This window comes from Gracilinanus agilis, chromosome 4 (assembly GCF_016433145.1).
Source record: "Gracilinanus agilis isolate LMUSP501 chromosome 4, AgileGrace, whole genome shotgun sequence".
Taxonomy (NCBI): Eukaryota; Metazoa; Chordata; class Mammalia; order Didelphimorphia; family Didelphidae; genus Gracilinanus; species Gracilinanus agilis.
Genome location: NC_058133.1, coordinates 338,008,750 through 338,017,079, shown reverse-complemented (window position 1 = coordinate 338,017,079; position 8,330 = coordinate 338,008,750). Strand labels below are relative to the sequence as shown.

Below are 8,330 nucleotides of genomic sequence, written 5' to 3'. Positions count from 1 at the left end.
ATGGAATTGAGTTTTATTCTCTGTAAAATGGGATGTGTGTTTCCCTTGTAATCTCTAAGGTCTTTTCTTGGTCTAATTCTATAATCTGATTATTGTCCCTTTGGTGTAGCTCGAGAGGTAGTCAGCATAGTTTCTTAAAGCCTCATGCAACAAAAGCTGCCTAGAATGCCCTTTTTCTATGGGATGAAGGATCCATCATGGGGCCATAGGAAGAATGCTGGCTTTTGGGTCAGAGCACTTGGGTTCAAATCCTGGCTTTCTTGCTTACTACTTATGTATCCTTGAAAAAGCTACTTTTCTCTTTTTAAATTAAATTTTAATTTTTAAATATTTAAAAAATTCCTCTTCTTTCTTTGTAGCTTGTTTTCTCTTCCTCCTCTTTGGATTCCTAGGAAACTACCTTGACTTCCAAAGTTTCCTCCTCAACTTCTACCCTCAAAGCTCCCTTATCCTCCTCTGTCACCTCCTAAGCCCTCCAAACCTCCATGACCACAGCCGCCATGACTGCTCTCTTGGCCACCAGAACAACCTGGCTTCACCCAGTCCAGAATAACTTTGTTTCCATCAATCTCCCCATTTTCCATGGCTTCTTTCACAGCTTTCACATCTTTTTTTTTCTGAGTTGAAATCCACAATATCAAACCCTTTTGATGACCCTTTCTCTCTGTCTGTGACTATTCTGGCCCCTACAGAACTATAAAAAGAATTTTCAGTGTTTCTTTTATCAAGTATTCAGATAGATCTTTGATGAACAAGGTTCTGCAGGCCTGATTTACTAGCCTGAATTTGTTGTTTGTCCATCCCTTCAGCTCCAACATATGACTCAGCCTTCAATTTTTATGTTGGGACAAGAATTCAAAGCTTCTTTTGCATCCTTCACAGAGGCAAATCCAATAAATATATATACCTTGGGCCAGCCTTGGTTATTCTGGGGCAGGCTGATATACATAGTCTTCTCAAACATTTCCAGAAAATTCTTCTCTGTGGCACTATAAGAAAGATTGTTCAGCACTAGCAACTTGGCATCTGATCACTTGCTGTTGCTTCTGTTCTTCCCATCTCACAAATTATCCCGTGTTTGATTTTTTCTCCATTTTGTAGTTCAGAATGAGTGACCAGCAATTGATCTCAGTTCCCTATTTCTCTTCTGAGGTGTTGACTACATCTGCTTCCATCTTGAATTCAAAGTAGGAGATAGCTTGGGTGTTCTATCCTTGATGAAGAGCAGTCTGACCTCAATAGTGTCATGAAACAGTTCTATTTGCTCTTCCTAAGTTACTTTATACGAAGAACATCCTTGCATGTCTATCTTTCTTGTTCTCCTTTGCTTTTTCCAATTTCATTTCAGAGCCAAGCAATTCGGAGCCTCTGAATTCCAGAACCTTTTCCATGTTTTTGGCAGATTGAGATTCCAAATAGCCAAATTTCCTAGTGGCACCAATGTGGACAATCACTGTCATAAGGCTCTTTTTTGCAAAGAAGTTGATGATGTCAGTTTTTTAGCTCAGAAGGGATTTTGATGAAGTTTAGGTCACCAGAAAGAACATTTAAATGTGTAGATATTTCAGTTTTCAATTTCTATTTCTTGATTTCAGAGGCTTTCATTTCACCCATTTCCATTTTCCTCCTTCTTGGGACTTCTTTGACAGTCACTGCCTCCTCCTTCTTATCATCCTTCTCATCATCACCATCTTCTTCCTTCTCTTCCTTGGATTCCTTGGCTTTCTCTGGGGCAACCTTCATACCCTTCCTTTTGGCAGGGATGGTATCCATGGCTTCTTCTTCAATCATGCTCCTCTTCTTACTCCTCATCACTATCTTATTCCTCCTCAGCCTCTCCCTGCTCATCCTCAGAGTCTTGTTTTCTGGAGCTGCTCCCAATTTGCTGGCTTTGGGTGACTCAGATTATTCACCCTCATCTTCACTGTCTTCTTCTTCAAATTTACTCTCCTCTTTCTTGGCAATCTTTCCATTTTTTTGCCCTTTTGATTGGGATGACCACTTTCTTGACTGAGATCACAGTGGCTTTTTTAACAGTGGTCATGACTGCCTTTGTGGCATGCATGTAAACAATGATAATTTTTTGACTGATGGAGCTGCATCCTTTCTTGCTGGTGTAACCACAGAGTTGCTCTCCCTTCTTATGAAGGACCATTACTTTCTTCACTGCTTCCATCTTCATCTTCTAGCATGCCCTCATCCTCACTGTCTTCTATTACTTTTAGGGGAGGAGTCATTTTCTTTGGCTCATCTTGATTTTTAGGAACCTTCTAGAGCTTCACCATGATAGGGGTGACTGACTTGAATGTGGGATAGAGTGGTGGGACTGAGGGGTAAGATCAGTTGGGCAAAGGCCCATATAATGTTGGCAGCAGCAATGGTAGAGTGCATGGTTAGCAGCAGCCTTTGCTGGAGGAGAGAGTGGAAGAAGAACTACTTTTAGACTTTGAAAATTTTTTTTATTAGACACCATCTGAAAATTAATTTATACGTCTGGATGATCGAATAGGGAACCTTTGATATGATTACCAACTTATGATCATTTGGAAGAGAGTTATAAAATGACAAGTTTTTGGTAAAAAAAATCACATGCTAATTTACATGTTTTCATTATGTGACTTTAACATGATTTTACTAAAGGAAGAGAAGAGAACAAGATAGAACTGTGGAAGAAGAGAGTAGAAAAGAGCTGAAGAAAGGGAGAAACTTCAGGCCAAAATGAAATTTCGATGTGTTGTTTTCAGTAAATCCATAAAAAAGTTGGAAGACATAAAGAGTGGTGAATTTGAAGTCAGCAGACCAGGTTTCAAAGTCTTTGTTGTTGTTTAGCCATGTCTGGCTCTATGTAACACTACAGACAACATTTTCTTGGAAAAAATATTGGAGCAGTTTGCCATTTCCTTTTCCAGTGTGTCCCCATTTTATGGATGAGGAATAACAGTTATGTCACTTGCCTGGGTCACATAAGAAGTGCCTGAGGTCAAATTTGAATTCAGATCATCCTGACTCCAAGCCCATGCTCTTCTCTATCCACTCTGACACCTACCTGCCCTTACTCAATCACAAATTTTTAGTATGATGACCAGTGAGTCTTTTAATGATTCTGTGGACTTAGTTTCATCATCTGAAAAATAATGGGCCTGGACAATGACTTATAAGGCCCCTTCCATCTCTATATTCTGTGAACATCTGACTTTGGGAAAGAGTTCCTAAGGAAGCTTTTCACATGCAAAATGAGGGATTTGGACTAGGTGAGCTCAAAGGTTCTTTCCAGGTGTGAAAATCTATGGTAATATTTTGTGTGTATTACCAAAGACCAAAGGGTCCTTATTATGTATGTGAGTGCTGATTTTTGTGTGTAAATCAATTATGTCCAAGAACTGCATTATAGCATTGAACAATCAGGCTACTTTTCTCCTTCCCAATTCTCTGCAATGGTTGGATTCAAATGAACATAACCAGTTATTTTAACCACTTAAAGCAGATACTTACAGTCTAAAAAAAGTCATAAAATCTGTCAATTACTGTATAAAAGAAGCTAAGAGCTTTTTCTTAAAAAGGAATAATGATTGAATTATTTCTCATCAAAGTGAAGGATTAATAGCAGAGAACTAAACCCAAAAAAGTCTCCTACAAACTTTTACACAATGCTCTATCCAAACCCATTTCATCTTCCTTTTTAAAGGTTGCTTCTGTGTAGGCTTTTGGTCTTCTCTGGGATCAACATGATAAGGCACATACTAATCGGTGAAGTGTTCTGGGCCATTTTCATCCAGAAAGGAAGGGAGATTTGCTTGCAAATTTGGACCTCTTTCATAGGATCATAGGATCATAAGGTGGAAGGCCCCTTAGAGGACAGCTAATACAATGGATTCATTTTACATTTCAAGAACTGAATCTCCAAGGAGATGAAATCATTTGCCCAAGGTCACATAAAGCATTTGGCCCAAATTGAAATGTAGGTCCTCTAATTTCAAATCCAGAACATATTTCACTATATCACTCTGGATTCATTGACTAAATTGTTAAGACCATAAGACTAAGAATGTTGTCTATGAATCAGTTCAATTTATCAAACATTTATTTTATGCCTAGTATGTGCAGGCATTAAGAGCTGCAATTCATCAATTGTTTTAAAATGTGGTCGACTGAAACTATTTCAGTAGTGTTATAAAAATGCTATGGTGCTGAAATACTTATAGAAACATCCTCTAAGAGCCTTTGAGGCACAGACTGGACAATTTTGAAGACTTTTTAAAAAATGTCCTCCAATTTACCAGGCTTCAGAGCATTTAATTAAAAGCAGAAAGAAATTTCCTGCAATAATGGGGGAAAAACTAGAAGCTAGTAAAGCCTTCTCAAGAGTTTTCTGACTGCATATTCTTATACTTAAACATGTAAAAACCCAATCACATTATTCAAGTTGTCACATGTAAAATTCCAATCTTTGAGAAAAGAATTATTCATCTTGAAGTTGAAGTATTAAATTAAAAAAAATTTCCTTCCATAAGATAAAACCTCTCTCTGCTTTTAAAAATAAGTACTAATTTAAAGGGAGAAAAAAATCCTTCTTAAGAACCACTTAAAGTCAGTGGTGGTTTCAATGGTTCCATTGTGAGATGCCTTGAGTGGTTTCAATCTCTGCATATGCAGATATTTTAGAGTTTTGGCTGGTCCAACACTATTTTCTCCAGTAAGAGAAAAGGAATTCCCTTAAGCTTAATAAGCCTGTATGATAAAAGAAAGGATGCACTCCTAGTCGCATTATTTAATGAAACCTTATAAGTATTATTTGTCCATCTATTCTGGAATAGTTCCACTAATATTCCAGTAAATTTTTTATGAGGTATTCAATTGTTTGGGGAATGTAGAAACAATGGAGAAATACTTTTTTCCTTTGTTTTTAATTTTGATTGAGTCTTTTCCATTTTGATCTCTAATATATTAAGGTCTGATTCTTTCAAAGTTTGTTGGATAAAATGGAAATATTGAAATGAATTCAATTGATGGATTTATTAATTTAATTACTAGTTTTGATTATATCTGAAAATTAAAAGAAATGGGTTTTGTTTTTAGGTTATGACCATCACCAAATGTATCAGACAATAATGCATTATGCTGAAGCTAGCTCTTAAGGGGAACCTAGGTGTTTGGTACAAAAAGGTATGTAGGCCAAGATAGGGGAGATATCCTTCGCTTTAGATCTGGCTCTGATATAGACTAATTCTATATTCTTAGCTAAGTTCTGGGTTTTGTTTCCTTCTGCAAAAGGGGTCAAGTCTAAATATTTATTAAATCTTCCAATTCTTAACTTCTATGAGTATGTGACTGTGGTTTGAAATTTAAATTTGGAAGTAGAAGGGTTCATTTGGGAATATTCATCAAAATTAGTTATGTTCCTTACATATAATCACATAGAACTTTGGAAAGAAAGGAACATTTTTAATAAAGGATATAGTTTCTAGTCCTTAAAAGGAAACCTAGATGTTAAATTTTTATTTGTATTTTTAGTAAAAGTTAATCATTTAAATTAAATTATTCTTTATCATCTCATGCTTAGATAGCCTCTTTATTCTTCCTGTCTCTACATTTCCTCCACTATTTTGAATCTATCTTGAATAGTATTGCTTGATGAATCTTCAAAAAATATGTTGACCATGTCATACACACTCTCCACAGGAATTGTTCCTAATAAGGTTTCCCCATGAGATAATGTTAAGTTTGTCTCAAAAGACAAGTCTAAACTCCTTTTCTTGATTTCTAGGCTCCCTGAAACTTGTCCTTATATGAATATTTCCATCCTTTTTTGTAGTGACTCACCTTTTCACATCCCCTAGTCTATTCATAATGGTTTATTCCCTTTTCCATGAACACATCTTGTCATCACCAGTCTTAGTGGCTTTTTTCATGTCTTTACACCTTCCTGAAATGTTCTCCTACCTTCTATTTTTCCTCTTCATTCAGGACCCAGCCTAAGTTCAATTATGTAATGTCAAGCCTCTTCTGTCCATTAGAATATTAAGTCATCACTCTCCTGAAATTAGAGCAGTTATTTTTGCTACTATTCATTTTTTGATTAATCATATGTTGCCTGATGACATCCCTTCTTTGTTATATTGAATTGTCATGCCAGTCTTTATTAACTTTTCACATTTATATAATTTGTAATTTATTCAGAGTATAAGCCATGCACTGGCTGGATACAGACAAAAAATTCATTTGTTTCTCACCGATTGATAACTAATAATTTTTATAGGTTGATTTTTAACCAGTAACAAAATAATGGTGATCCAAGCATAATTCTATAAAAATATTGAATAAAATAATGACAATCACAATGATGATAAACCAGTTGTCATCATTTATACTTGAAGAAGACCAAAATTACATCACTATGTTGGGGTCGAGTGAGAAGTGTCTGACTAGCTGATCAGGCCAATACAAGGTTGGAAGACTCTACCACAGGTTAGGCACAAACAGACCATGTGAACATTTGGGATGGAAATGTCTCTAAATTTGTGTTTCTTTTGAGATACTGGTATTCTGCTTTGCTCATACAGCACAATGTTTTCTTTGATGCTGGCATGCCATTCAGAATAGTCCTTTGCCCGTGTCTCCCATGTCTTCCAGTTGATGATAAAGTTCTTCACAGAGACCTTGCGTATATCCTTGTACTGCTTCTTGGTATTGATACACCAGTGACAAGCAAAGGATGAAATTAGCAATATTGTTTAAAGACTGGAAATACATATGTTAGGATTATGCAGTTCTTTACATGTTAAGTATAAAAATATCTTTTTATATTTAAATTACTAAAAATAAGTGACAATTTAAGTAATTAGTATTTCATTTTAGGGTAGCAATGTCCTAATAAGGATAGCTACATTAGCCTTTTAGAACATTTGCACATCTTATATTTCTTAGTTATTTAAACACTATGGAAAAAGATACAATGCTGAATTTCTAAGCAGTCTCTTTACTATATAGAAAAGTTATATATATGTATGTGATATATATTTATATTTACCTCATCTGCTATGTCAGTACTGTATCCCCTCCTCCTCCTTGCTGTGATACTGAATTTTAGAATAATTCAAGTGGCAGTAGATTTGGTTATAAATAAAATATCATATTTTTATAGTGACTAATTCCCTCTTTCAATTCAGAAGTTTCAGAGTACATTTAAGTATATCTGAAAGGCAGCATTCTCTAAGGTAAGATATAATAATTTCCTAGCAGCAGTACCAAAAATGTTGCAGTAAAGGGCTGGGGAAAAAGTTCTCTACAAACACCAGCTATTTGACTACATATTTAATAATTTAGCAGTCAATTTTTAAAGAAACACTTTGGAGATTGGGACCTACTGTGCAAAAGACTTTTTATTTCTATATGGATGCAGAGGTACAATACAAAGAGACAAAAAACAAAATTTTTGAAGTGGAAGTCTGATAACTTTAGTTTCATTTCCCCCTCCCATTGATACAAACCTTACTATTAAACTATTTCTCTGTATCATTTAACATATATTAAAATGAAATCATATGTTAATATTACCTTGAAAATGTCTAATGGGCCACACTTAATGGGTTATTTGATTCAAGAGCAAAGAAAATCGATCAATACAAAAGAAATTATTGAGACACCTATTTTATAAAGATTTAGTCTGGCTTCTTGCCATCAAAGGGCCTATGCTTTAACAAGAGACACAAAATACACAAAAACAATATAAAGTAAGTAAGGTTAGAGAGCAGTTCATATGATAAATGTCTGAGGGAATTATAATTTTAAGATTCAGTAAAGTAATGTGATATTTAAAAGAACAAATATGATCTTAGTCTATAATGGAAGCATAGATTCTAAAAAAAACCCAAACTACTTTGTCCATGAAGTTTTCCTCATTACTTAAAAAGAGCCTTTTATAGTAAGGGACAGTAACCATCATTGAATGGGAACAATCCTTTTATAGAAGAAGACAACTATCCCTTACCATCACAACTGTTAACCTCACTCCACCCCATCTCACTCCACCCCATGCAGCCATAGCTACTAAAGGAAGTTTTTATGTTCAAGTCCCTGGAACTTTCAGATGGTCCAAGAGAAGAAAGTTATATGATTTGGTAAATAGAAATCCCATTAAAGAAGATGCATTAAGCTAGTCTCTTTTCCCCCATTTTTCTACTGGTTTCCCTGGCTTCCTTCAAGTTTCTGTTCTAATTATACCTTCTTCAGGAAGCCTTTCTCAATGTCCCAACTACTAGAGCATTCATTCCTCTTTGAGATCACTGTCCATCTATTTTTGACATCTCTTGTATATACATAGTCATTCCCCT

General features: G+C 35.4%; 1 pseudogene; it reads right to left on the bottom strand.

The window, feature by feature from the left end:
* Positions 1–350: 350 nt before the first annotated feature.
* Positions 351–2,285, bottom strand: LOC123245184 (annotated as a pseudogene).
* Positions 2,286–8,330: the final 6,045 nt, after the last annotated feature.